This window comes from Bos indicus x Bos taurus, chromosome 23, assembly GCF_003369695.1.
Source record: "Bos indicus x Bos taurus breed Angus x Brahman F1 hybrid chromosome 23, Bos_hybrid_MaternalHap_v2.0, whole genome shotgun sequence".
Taxonomy (NCBI): domain Eukaryota; kingdom Metazoa; phylum Chordata; class Mammalia; order Artiodactyla; family Bovidae; genus Bos; species Bos indicus x Bos taurus.
This window is the reverse complement of record NC_040098.1, coordinates 37,533,862-37,553,405: the sequence shown is the minus strand read 5'-3', so window position 1 is coordinate 37,553,405 and position 19,544 is coordinate 37,533,862. Positions and strand designations below refer to the sequence as shown.

At 40.9% G+C, this 19,544-nt stretch overlaps 1 long non-coding RNA gene across 1 annotated transcript in view; it reads right to left on the bottom strand.

The window, feature by feature from the left end:
- The window catches only part of LOC113882120, a 189,583-nt gene that overhangs the window by 161,616 nt on the left and 8,423 nt on the right, over positions 1–19,544 (bottom strand). The window contains exon 2 of the long non-coding RNA XR_003508288.1: positions 11,718–11,758. This is a non-coding gene — a long non-coding RNA (uncharacterized LOC113882120). The remainder of the gene's footprint in view (positions 1–11,717; positions 11,759–19,544) is intronic.

Genomic DNA, 19,544 nt, shown 5'->3' with positions numbered 1-19,544 from the left:
GCAGTTCTTAGTCAGGGGTCCATGAACTGCTAGGGTCCACAGATGGACTTAGAGTGTCCCAGAACTCCTCGAAATTATCTGTAAAAGTTAAGACTACTTTGTCTAGAGGGGAAGTTTATCGTTTTCATCAGATTCTCAAAGGAGTGTGTGAAGACAAAAAGGTTACAAACCACTGAACCAGAGCTGCAGGGACGCAAGACAAACTTTCCTCTAACAGAGGAGATGGACATTTAGTGACAATAAATGCGACAGCAGTTATGTAGAAATGGTCCAGTGTGCAATGCGACACATGGAGGAGCCACCTGGGGGAGTGATGCAACCAACGAAGCTCTCTAGAGTGGGGAGCAGGTCAAGGAAGTCCTCGGTGTGAAGAGACAGCCAGGTGACAAGGGGGAGGAGGAGTGTTCCAGGGACAGCGAGCCCAAAGGGTCATGCATGAGTGGGCCAAGAAGAAATTATACAACAAGTAAGCAAGTTGGGAGGCTAACGCCTCAGTCACAAAGTGAAGCATTTAGTGACTCAGCTAAGGCAGGGGTCTCAGGTAGAGGCCAGAAGGTAAGCCAGGGTCCTTTCTTACACATCGGGGGCTCATGAGTCTCCCACCTAATTATTGCAGATACGTACTGAGATAAATTTTCAAGCATATACCTAAAGTATATTATTTCTACCAACCATAACTACCGGATGATGTTACTGATTTTCACGTCAGAATTAAAAATCTACTGAGGGAAAAAAAGTGCAACTTTGAAAGCTAACTTATTTATGAAAAGGCATTTCCAATTCCATTTTAATTTGTTTCTGAAATCCAGCTGGAATGACCTAAGTATTCCTTGCATGCACAACATTTCAACATCAAGGGTATCTATGATCATTTCAGTGGTGGTAACTAGCTTTACATATTCTGTAGCTAAACATAATCGATTCTGTAGCTTCCTAATGATCTGCGCTGAGGAGTTATTATTCCTGATGGCAATTAATCAAAATTAAAACAGACTGCATAGAATGAAGCAAATTCAAACCTCCGGCCTCAGTTAGGAACACCTGCGTATTTAGATTAATCGTGGGTCCTGCTCGAATGTGACAGGTATATCAATATTATAGAGAAAAGAGAAGGGTAACATTTTCCAGTAGAGTTCCAAGTGTAATTCCAAGGAGCAAAGACTCTAAACCTGAGTCTATGTCAAACAAAACCACAAAATCCATAGTTGCCCAAGGGGGAGAGAGGGAGGGGTAGAAGGAACTGGGAGATTGGAACAGACACACACACACTATTGATACTATGCATAAAACAGACAAGTAGTGAGAACACTCTGGACAGCACAGGTATCTCTACTTAATGCAACAGTGACGTGAATGGGAAGGAAGTTCAAAGGGACAGATTATATGTATATGCACGGCTGATTAATTCTGCCGTACAGTAAAAACTGATACAACAATGTTAATGCAACAGCACTTCAATACAAAATAATTTTAAAGAAATGGAGACATAAAGACTTTCCCAGAGAATCAAAAGCTGCTGGAGTTCATTGCCACTAGACTGATAAGAAAGGATAAAAGGAATTCTCAAGCTTAAATGAAAGGGTACTCATTAGTCACATAAAAAGATATAAACATATAAGATATACTGGTAAAGGTAACTATATAGTCAAATTCAGAATACTCTAATAGAGTGGTATAGTGTTAACTCCAGTATAAAGGATAAAGGACAAAGGTATTACAAATAACTATAGCTACAATAATTTGTTAATGGATATACAATATAATAAGACATAAACTGTGACATTATAAACATGAAATGAGGGAAAAGAGTAGAATTTTTGTGATCAAAGTTATCCGATTGAAATAGACTGTTATAGCTATCAGATGTTTTGTGTAAGTTTCATAGTAACCACAAAGCAAAAATTTACAGTACACACACAAAGATAAAGAGAAATTAATAAAAGCAAACCATTAGGGAGAAATCTGGAGAAGGAAAAGGCAACCCACTCCAGAATTCTTGCCCAAAGAATCCTGTGGACAGAGGAGCCTGGTGGGCTGCTGTCTGCGGGGCTGCACAGAGTCAGACACGACTGAAGCAACTTAGCATGCATGCATGCATTGGAGAAGGAAATGGCAACCCACTCCAGTGTTCTTGCCTGGGGAATTCCAGGGATGGGGGAGCCTGGTGGACGGCCGTCTATGGGGTCGCACAGAGTCGGACACGACTGAAGTGACTTAGCAGCAGCAGAATGGGAAAATCATCAATTCACAAAGCAAATCAGCAAGAAAGGAACAAAGGAACTAGAGAACAGTTAAAAAACAATTAGCAAGATGGCCTTAGTATGTGCTTGGGGCTTCCCTGGTGACTCTGTGGTAAAGCATCTGACTGCAATGCAGGAGATGTGGCTTTGATCCCTGGGTCAGGCTGATCCCTGGAGAAAGGAAATGGCAATCTACTCCAGTATCCCTGCCTGGGAAACCCATGGACAGAGAAGCCTGACAGGGTACAGTCCATGGGATTGCAAAAGAGTCAGCCATGATTGAGTGACTAGTAAGTCACTTACACCACGCTAGTAAGTCCTTACCTATTGATGATTACTTTAAATGCAAATGGATTAAACTCTCCATACAAAAGATACAGAGTAGCTGAATGGAGAAAACAAGAAGACCCAACTGTCTGCTGCCTACAAGAGACACTTCAGCTTTAAGGACACACATATGTTTAAAGTAAAGGAATGGAAAAAGACACTCCATGCTAACGGCATCCTAAAGAGAAAAGGGTAGCTATATTTGCATCAGACAGGATAGACTTGAAGTCAAAAACTGTACAAAAAGCAAAGAAAGTCATTATATTATGATAAAGGAATCAATTCATCAAAAATATATAACAATTGAAACATATATGCACCCAACATTAGAGCACCTAAATATATAAAACAAATACTAAACAATCTGAAGAGAAAAATAAACAAAACAATAATATTAGGGGAATTCAGTATCCCATTTTCAATGCTGAATAATCATCCAAGCAGAAAATCAATATGAAACATTAAAGTTGAACCATACTGTAACCCAGGTCTTCCCAGGTGGCACTAGGAGAGAACCTGCCTGCCAATGCAGGAGACATAAGAGATGTGGGTTCGATCCCTGGATCTGGAAGATCCCCTGGAGAAGGAAATGGCAACCCACTCTAGTATTCTTACCTGGAGAATCCCATGGACAGAAGAGCCTGGCACCTGCCAGTCCGTGGGGTCGCAAAAGAGTCAGACACGACTGATGCAACTTAGCATACCTTAGCCCAAAGGATCTAACAGACATTTATAGAACATGCTATGTAACAGCAGCAGAATACACATTGCTTTTGAGCACACAAGGAACACTGTCCAGGATAGATCATGTATTAGGCCACAAAACATGTCTCAGAAAACTTAAGAAGACCGAAATCATATGAAGTATCTTTTTTGACCTCAATGGTATGAAAACAGAAATCAGTTACAGAAGCAAAAATTGAAAATTCACACATATGTGGAAATTAAACAACAAACTCCTGAACAACTAATGGATCAAAGAAGAAATCAAAAGAAAAATAAAACACACCTTGAAACAAACAAAAATGGAAATGCAACATATCAAAACTAATGAAATGCAGCAACACAGTTCAAAGAGGGATGTTTATAGCAAAATGCCTACATTAAGAAAAGAGAAAGATCTCAAATAAACAATCTAACATTACACCTCCAGGGACTAGAAAAAGAAGAACAAATGAAGCCCAAAAGTTAGCAGAAGGAAGGAAATACAAAGATCAGAGCAAAAAAAAAACAACGAAATAAAGACCAGAAAAATAACAGAAAAGATCAATAAAACTGAGAGCTGTTTTTTTTAAAAAAGATTAAAAAAAAACCTGACAACCTGTTGACTATAAAAAACAGAAGACTTACATAAAAAAAAATGAAAGGAGACATTAAAGCTGATACTACAGAAACACAAAGGATCATAAGAGATAACTATGAACAACTGTATGCCAATAAATTGGACAACCTAGAAGAAATGGATTAATTTCTAGAAATGTACATTTTGTTTGCCCTGAACTAAACCAGAAAGTAGGTAGGAATTTACCGATTGTGAAGTAAAAGTCACTCAGTTGTGTCTGACTCCTTGCGACCCCATGGAGTATACAGTCCATGGAATTCTTCGGGCCAGAATACTGGAGTGGGTAGCTGTTCCCCTTCTCCAGGGGATCTTCCCAACCCAGGAATCGAACCCAGGTCTCCCGCATTGCAGGTGGATTCTTTATCTGCTGAGCCACAAGGGAAGTTGCATGCACGCTAAGTCGCTTCAGTGGTGTCCAGCTGTTTTCGACCCTAGAAACCGTAGCCGCCAGGCTTCTCTGTCCATGGGATTCTCCAGGCAAGAACACTGGAGTGGGTTTCCATGTCCTTCCCCAATTTACCTATTAGTTGTTCCTAAATCTAAAATCAAAATATGCATTTGTGTTTTTCTCAAACTTTCAATTTTTTCTTTTTTTTTCTTTTTGGCCATGTTTCACACCTTGTATGACCTTAGTTTCCCAACCAGGGATCAAATCCACTCACTGATGCTCTGTGACAACCTAGAGGAGTGGGGTGGGGTAGGAGGTGGGAGGGAGGTTCAAGAGAGAGGGAACATATGTATATCTATGGCTGATTCATGTTGATGTATGGCAGAAACCAACACAATATTGTAAAGCAGTGTTTATCCTTCAATTAAAAGAAAAACAAAAAACCCACATCCTCAGCAGTGAAAGTGTGGAGTCCTAACCACTAAACCGCCAGGGAATTTCCCCCAATTCTGTATTCATTAATTGTTTTATCAAACTACAGCACCCCAGAGTAGCACGAGAGAGATGTACACATAATGGTTAAGCACACATTCTCTGAAACCAGATTTCCCAGAGTTGAATCCTGGTTTTACCTTTTAAGAGCTGTGTAACCTTGAACAATTTACTTCATAGCTCTGGGCCTCAGTCTCCTTTTGCAAACTCGGGGGGGCGAGGGGAGGACCATAGACATGACCTATTGGGATTAAGGAACTGAATTCATATGTAAACAGTTTAGAAAAGGGCCTTGTGCATGGTGAATACTTCATAGTTTTATTATTATTTTTTTATTATAATCATTAGGCAAGTTTCTTTAAATTCTCTGAGCCTCAGTTTCTTTATTTGTTAAGAGAGGGATGATAGCATTGGTCACATCATAGTATTGTTACGAGGACTACATAAGATAATAAAAGCACGTACTCTCCAACTAACAGCTAATAAATAACAATGATGATGATGACATCATCTATTGAGTGCTTATCACGTGATAATTCTTTTATACCTGTTGTTTTTCTTGTTTCATAGCAAGTCTAAGAAGTACATATCAGTTTATTCTTTTAAAAGATGAGAAAACTGAGGCCTGGGAAGATGAAGTAAAACTACCTCTGCTCACACAGCTTAATAATCAGCAGAATGAAGACTCTAGCCTGTCCACTGCATCTGAAAACTTGCTCTTTTAACAGGTACCCTATACTAACGAAAAAAGGAGAGAGGAAAATAAAATGGTTGGTGTCCTGTAGCTGAAATTCCATATCACAAATAATATGATTTAGAGTCCAGGCCACCCATTTTCATCAGAATAAATAACGTAATCAGAATAAATAATGCAATATTAGAATACTTTTCAATGAAAGAAGTAAGCTCTCAATTAGAGGCATGGATAAGAATCAAAAGTTTTGAAGTTTTAATTTTCTAGAACTGGGTAGGAATTATAATGGTAGCTTTTTTTCTTTTTAAATACAAACATGTCAATCTTAGTGGAAATTAAAAAATAATCATCTTTAATGAATTGGCATGAATTTATTATCATGAAATAATTTATTCTTTTAAAGAATACATTTGAGATGTATTCTTATGAAATAAATTCTTATCAAAGGATAAATGTAAAGAATTAAGGAAAGTGGCTCAGACGGTAAAGAACCTTCAATGCAGGAGACTTGGGTTCGATCCCTGGTTTGGGAATATTTCTTGGAGAAGGGAATGACTACCAACTCCAGTATTCTTGCCTGGAGAATTCCATGACAGAAGAGCCTGGTGGGCTACAGTCCATGGGGTTACAAAGAGTCAGACATGACTGAGCAACTTACACTTTCACTTTCACAAGGAAAGTCCTTAAATGAAAAAAATTTGGAAGTTCCAAGCTACCATCTTATCCATACCAATTTTTATACCAAATAACAGAAATGATCACCTATTAAGGTTTAAACAAAATCACTCTTATGTCTGACTCACCATCATCAGATGAACGCATTCCCTAATGAGATCACTAGTCACTACTTATAAGAAGAAAAATTTATTAAAATAGAACACGAGAGTAAACACAGGTACAAACTACAAACGCATTCCTTAGCTTTCTGATTCTGGCCCTACAAAAACAGGCCAAGATGGGCAAGGCAGAAATGACCCACGAAGCATTCATGTATTTGGCAAATATTCCCAGAGTTTCTACTTGATACCCTTATATTGAGTTACAATCTAGGAGTCCAGAAAAAAAAAGGAAAAGAAAAAGAAAAAAAAAAACAAACAAGAAAGAAAAGGAAAAGAAAGAAATAAACAATGTTCTGTCCTTGAAGTTACAGTCTAGTGAGGAATATAGCTGAGTGAATAGGCAATTCATGTGCAACATAAGAAGTGCTTTAAATGGGAAATGACATTAAGTGCTCTATTAAAATGCTCCTTTTAATAGGTCCGTAGAAATGAAAGATCAAGAAAGGCTTTTCAAGTCTGAGTTGAGACCTGAAAAGTTTACAGTGGAGGTGATATTGTCAAAGTTGCATATTTGAAAGACCACTGCCCATTGGGAAGAGAAAAGACAGAAGGGGCACAACACCACAGGCCAGTCGGAGACTGCCACGGTGACCCTGGCTAGAGAGGATGACACTGGGTACCAAGGAAATGGCTGCAGGGCTGGAGAGAAGTGGCTAGATGCCCAAGATGATGATGAATTGGAATTATTAGAACTTGGTAATTAACTGGAAGAAGAAAGGAAAGGATTGGAAAGAAGGATGAGATCCTACTTTGGTTTTCCCCAGAAACAGATCTCCAGGAGAAGGTTCAAGTACAAGCAGTTCATTGGAGAACAGGGAATACGGGTGGGAAAATGAGGAAGTGATAACAAGGAGGAAATGCAGCCAAGAAAGAGTGCTTTATCATGCCAACTATGCAATTAATGTCATGGAGAAATCCTGGGAAATGGTATCGAACAAATGTCTCAGAGTTCTCTCATCCAAGAGGTTGAGAAGATGGGGAATTTATAAGCCAATTGCCATGAGTCACTGGCAGCTGGGTTTAATTCTCCAGCATTTCCAGCCTGTTCTGCACAGGCAAGGCAGATTTCTGTTGCTTCTTTAAAGACCCTTAGGCAAAAGACATAGTTTCAGGTTTTAGGAAATGGGCAGGAGCACATGGAATGGTGAGACCCAAAGAATATTTACTACAGATAACACTCAGTCTCTGGTGTGGTTCAGTGGGATAAGGAGATGAAGACCTGAGATGAGCAACCCAGGGGTTGAAGGAAGACAGAAGAGGACTGGAGAGTAGAGGTTATGACTTTGATGTTTGGTATAATTCATTTGAGGTGCTCAGGGGACACCTTAAGTAAAGGTGTTTAGTAGACTGTTGGGTATGCGAATATGAGTCTTTGGAGAGCAATCTGTTCAGTTCAGTAGCTCAGTCGTGTCCAACTCTTTGCAACCCCATGGACTGCGGCACACCAGGCTTCCCTGTCCATCACTAGCTCCCAGAGTTTACTCAAACTTATGTCCATAGAGTCAGTGATACCATCCAACCATCTCATCCTCTGTTGTTCCTTTCTCCTCCTGCCTTTGATCTTTCCCAGCATCAGGATCTTTCCCAATGAGTCAATTCTTCACATCAGGTGGCCAAAGTATTGGAGTTTCAACTTCAGCATCAGTCTTTCCAATGAATATTCAGGAATGATTTCCTTTAGAATAGACTGATTGGATCTCCTTGCAGTCCAAGGAACCCTCAAGAGTCTTTTCCAACACCACAGTTCAAAAGCATCAATTCTTCAGCAGTCAGCCTTCGTTATAGTCCAACTCTCACATCCATACATGACTATAGGAGAAACCATAGCTTTGACTAGACCTTTGTTGGCAAAGTAATATCTCTGCTTTTTAATATGTTGTCTAGGTTGGTCATAGCTTTTCTTCCAAGGAGCAAGCATCTTTTAATTTCATGACTGCAGTCACCATCTGCAGTGATTTTGGAGCCCAAAAAAATAAAGTCTCTCATTGTTTCCCCATCTATTTGCCATGAAGTGGTGGAACCAGATGCCATGATCTTAGAGTTTTCTGTATGTTGAGTTTTAAGCCAACTTTTTCACTCATGAAAGAGGAGAGCAATCAGATCTACAGTTAAAGATTTGGAAACTGTCAACAAGAAATTCATGAAACCCCATGGGAAACTGTATAGTGGGAGGAACAATGATGGGCAAGGGCAGAAACCAAAGATCACCTGGATGTAACAAACAAGGAAAGGAGAAGAAATCTGCAAAGAAGAATAAGATGATGCATCAGGGAGTTACAAGGAAACCCAGAAGAGCTGGTGTCTAGAAGCCAATCAGAGAAACCTAAGAAGCAGAGAATAAAACTGTATTACTTGCTGCTGAAAAATCGAGAATAATAAAAGACAAAACAATATTATTAAATTCAGCAGGAAGCAAGTCTTCAGTGATCTTGGAGTCATTGGGTAAGAGATTCTATTGCACCTAAGGATGCATATGTGTGAGTCATTATAGACAGCAAAGATAGATAACTCAAGAAGTTTAACTGAGAATGGGAGGAACTGGAGAAAATAGAGATTGAAGGCTTAGTACCTGCAACATACTGTAAAATAAAGCATATTGTAATGGTTTAAAAAACTGAAGGTGACTGTCAGGTTAAGGGAAGAGTTTTTGGTTACAAGAAGGCTTGTTTGTTTATAGCAAATGGAAGAGATTTAAAATTTTGATAAGGAAGGGCCTTCAGAGGGCACAGAGAGACTGAAGGTAGAGGAGAAATAATAAAAAGGCAGGAGATCTCTAAAGACAGAAAGGGGACTGAGTCCAGAGACGGGGGGAATAAGACGTTACATGGACTTCATTTCCTTTGTTGCAAGTGGGAAGGAGAAAAGTGATGGGTGTAGATCAGGGCTAAATTGTAGATTTGGTGGCATGACGTTAAGAAGACACCTGTGGATTTTCTCTGTGAACCAAGAGTTGAAGAGAATAGAAAGGTGTGAATGAGGAGGAATCAGTGATATCAAAGGTTTAAGGAGCTTATGGCTAGAATGAAATGTCTCTGCAGAGAAAGCTGAGGAGGAAAACAGCTGTGTGATTTCCTCTCACAGTGCTCAGCTGCCCAGGTGTGAGCCCAGAGACCAAATAGTTGGGCTTTTTCGAGATTGGGTTTCAACAAGTGGTAGGAAGAAAGGATGACAGGGCGAGAGAGTTGCAAGGTGGCTGAAGTGATGACAACAGAAATCAAACAAGGAAGAATTTAGGATCACAGGAAAATAACGGACAGAAGCAATTCATGGGAATGGCATCCTAGAATCTGATCAAGGGATTCTATTTCCAAGGTTTGGGGTAAGGAGACAGCATGCTAAGAGGGAGAAAAGTCACAAACAGGCACCTGTATAAATTGATGAAATTTGACTGACATTGACTAGTTGGTCATGGTAGAGGGATAAAGCAGGAGATGGCTATGAAGAAAGTGGGGAAGAATAGAAGGCTGCCATGGCGGAGATGAGAAATGGCTGGGCCAGCATCCAACTGAGGAGCTAAGTCAATGGTCATGGTATGGCCATTGCTCTTTCCCTCTATTGTGAGTTGAACTGTGTCCTCCCAAAAGATATACTGGATCTCTAACTCCTAATTTCCTGTGAATGGGACCTTCTTTAGAAATAGGGTCTTTGAAGATGTAATCAAGTTAAGATTGGGTGGCCCCTAAGCCAATACGGTCCAAGGTCAGTCTAGTCAAGGCTATGGTTTTTCCTGTGGTCATGTATGGATGTGAGAGTTGGACTGTGAAGAAGGCTGAGTGCTGAAGAATTGATGCTTTTGAACTGTGGTGTTGGAGAAGACTCTTGAGAGTCCCTTGGACTGCAAGGAGATCCAACCAGTCCATTCTGAAGATCAGCCCTGGGATTTCTTTGGAAGGAATGATGCTAAAGCTTAAACTCCAGTACTTTGGCCACCTCATGAGAAGAGGTGACTCATTGGAAAAGACTCTTATGCTGGGAGGGATTGGGGGCAGGAGGAGAAGGGGACGACAGAGGATGAGATGGCTGGATGGCATCACTGACTCAATGGACGTGAGTCTGAGTGAACTCCGGGAGTTGGTGATGGACAGGGAGGCCTGGCGTGCTGAGATTCATGGGGTCGCAAAGAGTCGGACATGACTGAGCAACTGAACTGAACTGAACTGAAGTCAATATGACTTATAAGAAGAGAAGGAGAGACACAGATAAAGACACAGAGGGAAAACACCATGTAGCAATGAAAGCAGAAACTGAAGTGATGTGTTTATAAGCCAAGGGATGAAAAGGATTGCCTTCAGAGAGAGCATGGCCCTGCTGACACCCAGGTAGCATCCAGAACCGTGAGAGAACGTCCTTTTGCTTGGATTGTGGCGCACTGTGATCGTATACTACTTTTGTTTAAGGCTACGCTAACTCTGATATTTTGTTTCAGAACAAATGTGGCCCCAGGAAACTAATTACGCCCTCAATGCTTATATGTCTTAGCCAGGGCCATGGGTCTATTTCTCAGTGTCACAGAGCATCAACAGAAGTCGACAGATACTGGGGCAATTCTCCATTTCTAAGTAGAAATTGGAGCTTTTTGTTCTTATTCAGTGTCATTTTCAACTCTCATCCAGTGATACAACAATTCAGAGCACTTCATTCCCAAGTAAAGATCTCCAAAGGTAAAGTTCATCCAGTAGGAAGAGAAAGACAAAATATCTTCTCTGTAAATTTAGAAGTGTAGGGATATCTTAGATCAGAGTCAATCATAATGCTAGAATATCTGGTGTTTACTATAGTTTTTACTTTCAAATGGAAGTCAGTGCACTTTTTCTGGTGACAGTACATGCCCATTTTGTGTACTAGAGCCTTCTTTTATAGCAATATTGACACACGATTTAATGTTCCCATTTCTCCTGATTGGTTTGGCACAAACAATGCATTTATATGCCAATGAATAAGACAGATGTAGTTGACTCCCTTCTCTCTCTAACATATACACACATACATATAAAACAGAAAATATATCATTATTTTTCTTATGAACAGATGCTGAGAATAATAGATTAATCCATGAGTTCATGAATTAATATCCCAAGGATTATTTCCCCAAGGCAGGGAATACTTTTATTAGCTAAAGATTGATGAAAATTCGAGATTTTCTATGGCATTCGAATTTTGTTAGGTTTTTAGCTTTACATGAATTATTTAAACCTTAAAGTTATAAACAGTCTCTATAAATCGGAGAGGCAACCACAGCCACCCTCAGGAGTTGGGTAGATAATAAAAATAACTGAAGTTGACCCGATTGTATTCTCAGGATGTACTCTGTTTACACATTAAACACGCAGCTTCACATCCACCCAGAAATGTTTTCTCCTATTTTTCTTGCAACACAAGGCCCTGCTCAGCCTACCTTTCGTTTTTCCATCTTTGCAATTCACCATCCAATGAATTCTGTAAAGAGAACCAAGAGGGCAAGTATTAGGCTGACTGGCTGGAGGACTAAGGCCTTGGTGGTAAAAGGAAGTCAGTGGGGAAACTCAGCTGAATGTGAGGGGAGCAAGTCTCCCTGGGCTGTAGCTGGTCCGCCCCAAGTAGGAATTTTATACAAAATACCAGATTGCTAAATGTCAGATATTAATTTCTTTTCTCTCTCTTTTTTTTTTTTTCACCCACAACGATGTCCAGAACAGTTTGAAGCCAAACCATACATGTCTGGGTGCAGGTTTAGCCAATGGGATGCTAGTTCACAACCTTTGCTAAATACTGTTTTCTTGTGTGGCAAAATATATATAAGGTAAATTTTACCATTCTAACTATTTTTCAGTGTATAATTCTGTGGCATGAAGTCTATCCACAGTCTTGTGCAACCATCACCACCATTCATTTCCAGAATATTTTCATCACCCCAAGTAGAAACTCTAAACTAATTAATCTGTTGTGCCTTTTTATTATCAACTTTAAAATGAAAATAGAACTTGAAAATGTCCCCCAAAGTCACCATACTTGATGTTAAAACAAAACCCTTCAATGTTAGGCTAGACATTTACCTGTTAGGCTAGACATTTACCTTCTTCTTCCAGAAACTATCCAGGAATGAAATCCTCTGCCAGATGTAAAAGTCTCTCCAGAAATCCTTTATTTCATCACCTCTCAGCTCATCCTGCTTACCACACCATCATTCCATTTGACAAAACTGTGGCCCTTATTATGGCCTTGAAAATGTCTGCTCTGCACTCACCCAATTTTCCTGTACTCTCCACCCTGCTCTTCCCACTCTTTCCATCTCTGCCTCAGGAAAACCTAAGGCCTGTCCAAGAGCATCACAATTTTGAAAGGTTATACTTCATCTTATATAACTATTGGTTATAGTCCTAGTGCTGTACAATATACTCTTTTGGCTTATTATATACATAATAGTTGGCACCTTTTAATATACTACCCCTATATTGCCCCCCTCTTCTCTTTCCTCACTGGTAACCACTAGTTTGTTCTCTATATCCATGCGTGTGCTTCACTAATTTGTAGTATTTTTTAGATTCCACATATAAATGATAAGTTCAGTTCAGTTCAGTTCAGTCACTCAGTTGTGTCCGACTCTTTGGGCCCCATGGACTGCAGCATGCCAGGCCTCCCAGTCCATCACCAACTCCTGGAGTTTACTCAAACTCATGTTCATTGAGTGGGTGATGCCATCCAACCACCTCATCCTCCGTTGTCCCCTTCTCCTCCTGCCTTCAATCTTTCCCAGCATCAGGGTCTTTACTAATAAGTCAGTTCTTTGCATCAGGTGGACAAAGTATTGGGAGTTTCAGCTTTAGCATCAGTCCTTCCAATGAATATTCAGGACTGATTTCCTTTAGGATGGACTGGTTGGATCTCCTTGCAGTTCAAGGGACTCTCAAGAGTCTTCTGCAACACCACAGTTCAAAAGCATCAGTATAAGTGATAACATACAGTATTTGTCTTCCTCTGACTCTTTGCGACCCCATGGACTGTGGTCCACCAAGCTCTTCTGTTCCAGAATTCTCCAGGCAAAAATATTGAAGTCGGTTGCCATTTTCTACTCTAGGAGATCTTCCCAACCCAGGGACTGAGCCTGCATTTCCTGCACTGGCAGGTATATTCTTTACCACTGCATCACCTGGGAAGCCCCCCTACACTGCCCTAGCTCTCAGCAAATATTCTCTGGGAGAAAATCTCTATTTGAAAATCCTGTATATTCTAATTTGTCCATGCTAATCAACATGAATATAAAAAGGTTTGTTTTTCACCTTTACTATGACAGCTTATGAACAGACTCAGCAGATGCTCCCAGGCAAGAAAACGACCAGCAGTTTTAGCCTTTCCTCTCTCTAAAATTTACTTTTGCTAATTTTATATTCTGCTTGACTTCTATAGTCTTTTTTTTCTAGTTGTGATTGCTTTCTACTACTACTACCTCATACTCAGAAGCAGACATGTTCATGTCTTTAATGACTTCTTTCATCTTAATGTGGCTTTAAAATATGAAGAACAATAAAAACATTAGTCCAGACAAAAAATTTTTTTCATGCTAGAGTGTAATTTTTATTTGAAATGCAGCTGAAAGGCGAATAGGATTTACTTAAAGTAAATCCACTTTATAGCAAATTTAGATGAGGCATATCAATTCCAAAAATAACATGGAACAGATTTCTAGTATTCACTCATACACATTTTTCCTCTTTCCTGGAGCAGAGAGGACAGCCATTATTTCCAAGCCTTCAGGCAGGGCCATGTGCCCAGTTGTGTCCAACAGGCTATGAGCATAAATGATGTGTGTCCCTTTCGAGAAAAGGTACTTAAAGGTGACTAAGAATTCTCTACATTCTCCCTTTCATGGAGACCAGAAAGGTCACATGTTTAAGATATGGAGCCACTCAGTCTGGTCCCGTAAGACACTGCTGGGAAAAGAAGCCACTTTGGAAAGTTGCTGGGCTCATGGTGGACTTGGCATCAGTAGGAAAGAACTTTGTGTTGAGTCACTGAGTTTTCAGAACACATCTACATCTGTGCTGTGCTTAGTTACTCAGTTGTGTCCAACTCTTTGTGACCCCATGGACTGTAGCCCGCCAGGCTCCTTTTTCCCCAGGGATTTTCCAAGCAAGTATACTGGAGTGGGTTGCCATGCCCTCCTCCAGGGGATCTTCCCAACCCAGGAATCAAACCCAGGTCTCCCACATTGCAGGCAGATTCTTTACTGTCTGAGCATAGTACATCCTATAGAGGCAAATAAAATAAGGAATGCCTAACCTAACATAAAGATGTAGCGTTTTCTCAGATTTTTTAGAAAAAAAATCTTTTTTTAGAAATGTTTTTAAGATCTTTAAATCTTTTTTGTAAATGTTTTTTAGAAAAATCTTTCAAATTATAATATTCTAAAAACTGCTGTTTGGAATACTAGGTATTATAGACAATGATTATAATAAAATTATTTCTAAAGGAAGGTTAGTGAAGAATATCCTTTAGTTACATGGTGCATGGTGTAAAGTTTCCTTTGGAGCTTTATTTTTTTTCTTTCTTTTTCATTTTACCCTTGAGGCATAAACATGAAAGGGAAGGTTATATCTATTCTGAGCTAAACTACATCATACTTTAAACTTGAAGTAATTCTAGTGATGCTATTGTGCATATTAACATCAGGGACTTTCCAGTCTCAGGAAATTAAAGCTGTACTTTAAATGGGAGCAGCAAAATTTAACCTTTAGTTCTTTATTTTTTTCATTCAGTCATACCATACCATGCCAAGAGCATTGCATTTAAATCTTCCCTTCTCAAAGTGATCTCCTTTCCCCTTTCCTCAGCCCCTCCTGCCTATGTTTAAACCTATTTGAACCTATGAGAAAAGCTATTCTAAAGAACTATACTATTTTTGTCTAATAGTAGGTCAGTGCAACAGCTTCTTGGGTAATCTGTATAATAAAAAAAATCTAATGTTTTTTATTAGAAAAATACATATTATAACCTCAAGGGATGAACTTTGCTGTTATTTATCAGTTGGTTGTGGGGAGGGGGGTTTATCAGATGGGAAGTTTAAAGATCTTCCCATTTTCCATCAGAACATCTTCTTGGTTGGCTACTTATCTAACCTATCTTTGAATGCCATCCTTGAGTCAAGTTAAGGATGAGGTAAGACTGTTGGTAACCGTCTGTGACGGTTAATTTTATGTGTTAACTTTACTAGGCCATGAGGTACTCAGATATTTGGTCAAACATTGCTCTGAGTGTTTTTGTGAAGGTTTCCATGAGGGTTTTCCCTAACGTGAGTGGGCCTCAACCAATCAGCCAGAGACCTGAATAGAACAGAAAGGCTGACTCTCCCCCAAGTAAACGAGAATTCCCCTTGCCTGACTGCCTGCACAGAGAGACACTGGCTTCTTTTCCCTGCCTTAAGACTCCAGCTGAAACATCAACTTTTCCTGAGGTCTTAGGTCTCCTGGCCTTTGGATTAAAACCACACCACTGGCTTTTAAATCTTGGGAGTTGTCAGCCATATATACTATGTATAAGGTGTGTGTGTGCTCAGTTGCGTCCAGCTCTTTGTGATCCCTTGGACTATAGCGCACCCAGGATCCTCTGTCCAGGGAATTCTCCACGGCAAGAATACTGGAGTGGGTTGCCATTTCCTACTCCAGGAGATCTTCCCGACCCAGGGATCAAATCCACGTTACCTGCGTCTCCTGCACTGCAGGCAGACTCTTCACTCATTGAACCGCCTGGGAAGCTACTATGTATATATGACTCTGATGCTGCTGCTGCTGCTGCTGCTAAGTCACTTCAGTCGTGTCTGACTCTGTGCAACCCCATAGACGGCAGCCCACCAGGCTCCCTCGTCCCTGGGATTCTCCAGGCAAGAACACTGGAGTGGGTTGCCATTTCTTTCTCCAATGCATGAAAGTGAAAAGTGAAACTGAAGTTGCTCAGTCGTGCCCGACTCCTAGCGACCCCATGGACTGCACTACCAGGCTCCTCCATCCATGGGATTTTCCAGGCAAGAGTACTGGAGTGGGGTGCCATTGCCTTCTCCAACATATATGACTATAGATAAGTATTGTACTCCCTTGCCATCTTCCGAACTTTCCTGAAATTCTTTCCCCTCTCAGGAGACCTGCTGCCACCAGCACTGCTCTTTATCTGTCGTATCTGTCGCTCCTTCTGTCTGTGGCCTTTCCTGGCTAGCTCATTTCTCTCCATTTTTTTTTCCCCTTTTTCCTTCTTCCTGGTCTTACTTTTCATTTTCTGCTGTTGCTTCAACGTGTGTTTACTTAGGATCAGTAAACAGACCAACCATACTCAGCTTTCAGTTATTTGATTCTTTAGCTTATCTTAGCTTTTTGGTCATTGCTTCTGCTTGTAAATTTCTTTCAGTCAGTTGTTGGAGGTGAGATGAGTATCACCTCTCTAGATTCTGAAAAAGTGTAGTGGTCACAAACAGGATGTGGTTCTAAAGCCATAGAATGTGTACTAGTCAGGGTTCTAACATCCAGTTTGTGACCACTACACTTTTTCAGAATCTAGAGAGGTGATACTCATTTCACCTCCAACAACTGCTTTTTCCAGGCAGAAAATGAAAAGACCAGGAAGAAGGAAAAAGGGGGGGGGGGGGGGGAATGGAGAGAAATGAGCTAGCCAGGAAAGGCCACAGACAGAAGGAGGGACGGACATGACAGATAAATAGCCGTGTTGGAGGCAGCAGTTCTCCTGAGAGGGGAAAGAATTTCAGGAAAGTTCAGAAGATGGCAAGGGAGCACAACTTGCAATGAGAAAAGATTAACTATCTGGATTATTCAAATCCAGCTAACCCCTATATTCACCATGGGCATTAATGGACATATGGATTGAACTCATAAGGAAGGTCTGGAGTCATTAAAGAGAGATCATCGTCATGAGTAGATTTGTATTTTAGCATCTATCACATGGTATTGTAGTTAATACTACTCTGTCCTTTCTTACTGTATAACAAGTCACCCCTAACATAGTGATTTAAAACAATGATGTATTGTTCTCACAGATCTGTGGCTTGTCAATCTAGTGATTCTTCTGCCAGACTCATCTGGGATCACTCATGTGGCTGTAGTCATCTGACAACCCCGCTGCGGTCCCAGATAGCCTCAGTCACATGCCTGGGACACTAGCACTGGCAGGGCATCGCTTTCTCCCTGTAAGTCAGCCGAGCTTCTTCACAACACAATGCTCTTTATGATTTTTTGCATATGTATTTTTAAAAAAATTTTAATTGGAGTATAATTGCTTTATCATGTTGTGTAAATTTCTGCTATACAACGTGAATCAGCCATATGCATACATATATCCCCTCCTTCTACAGCCTCCCTCCCACGCCCCATCCCACCCATCTAGGTCATCACAGAGCTGAGCTCCCTGTGCTATACAGCAGGTTCCCACTAGCTATCTATTTTACACATTAGTGTATGTATCAACCCTATTCTCTCAATTCCTCCCATTCTCTCCTTCCCCTGGGTCCAGAAGTCCATTCTCTATGTCTGGGCCTCTATTCCCACAATGGTCTTTATATTTCAAATGGACAAATACCAACATGCAGGCACTCATCAAACTTTCCGGAGAAGGCAATGGCACCCCACTGGAGTACTCTTGCGTGGAGAATCCTATGGATGGAGAAGCCTGGTAGGCTGCAGTCCATGGGGTCGCTAAGTTGGACACAACTGAGCGACTTCACTTTCACTTTTCACTTTCATGTATTGGAGAAGGAAATGGCAACCCACTCCAGTGTTCTTGCCTGGAGAATCCCAGGGACGGGGGAGCCTGGTGGGCTGCCGTCTATGGGGTTGCACAGAGTCGGACACGACTGAAGCGACTTAGCAGCAGCAGCAGCATCAAACTTTCTGCTTGGCTCATGTTTGCTAATGCCCCATTAGCCAAAGCAAGTCATGCGACCTGATCTAGAGTTGATGGGACAGGATCCACAAAGGGCATAAATAGGACAAGGTTGATATAAGAATCTACCACGTCCGCCGTGAATTTCAGACTTTGAATTACATTCCCATCCCTGAGTACATTCCCATTCCTCAGTACTTGCCTGACATCCTTGGATTATAATTAACATCTTGGCAGTACTCCCTTTAGACAACATTTTGGGTGTTCTAGTGAAATATAACCTGGGCACACATGGTGGAAATATAGTATTGTATTATGAATTTTGTGCCTATTTCGCCTTCATATTGTAGTTTGAGCATTATATTGACTTTAAAAATACATTAAAACATAGGTTATATTATCTAAGACTTTTCTCACAGGATAAAGTTACACTATTATTGTTGCTTTTTAGTCTCTAAATCGAGTCCAACTCTTGTGACCCCGTGGACTGTGGCCCTCCAGGCTCCTCTGTCCATGGAATTTCCCAGGCAAGAATCCTGGAGTGGGTTGCCATTTTCTTCTCCAGGCATCAAAACAGCATCTCCTGCGTTGGCAGTCCAGTTCTTTACCACTAAGCCACACCTGGGAAGCCCAGAAGTTATATTACAAAACAGTTTTTCCAATAAAGCAGTGTCTGGGGTCTGATATTTGTGAAATGAATGAGTTAAGTTTGAGTGTTTATGGACTAGGCTTCAATTACTTACAAATTCTTCTAGCTCAGAGTTCAGTTCAGTTCAGTCGCTTAGTCCTGTCCAACTCTTTGCGACCCCATGGACTGCAGAGACAGGCTTCCCTGTCCATCACCAACTCCCGAAGCTTATTCAAACGTATGTCCCCCCAGTCGGTGATGTCATCCAACCATCTCATCCTCTGTCTGCCCCTTCTCCTCCCGCCCTCAATCTTTCCCAGCATCAGGGTCTTTTCAAATGAGTCAGTAACTTCGCATCAGGTGGCCAAAGTATTGGAGTTTCAGCTTCAGCCTCAGTCCTTCCAATGAATATTCAGGACTGATTTCCTTTAGCATTGAGAGGTTGGGTCTCCTTGCAGTCCAAGGGACTCTCAAGAGTGTTATCCAGCACCACAGTTCAAAAGCATCAATTCTTTGACGCTCAGAGTAAGTGTCACTAAATTACTAGTTTAAAACTGTGATCGTTAATTTTGATCTCTGTGTTCTGAGAATGCCGCACAGGAAGCACGGGGTAGGGGGTGGGGAGTGAGGGGTCACTCATACGTAAGAAAGCAGAGGAACATCATAAAACTTTCACACCTTACTCTACCAGACTCATCACCTCTCCAGACCTCCAAACTGCCTCAACCGCCCTCCTTG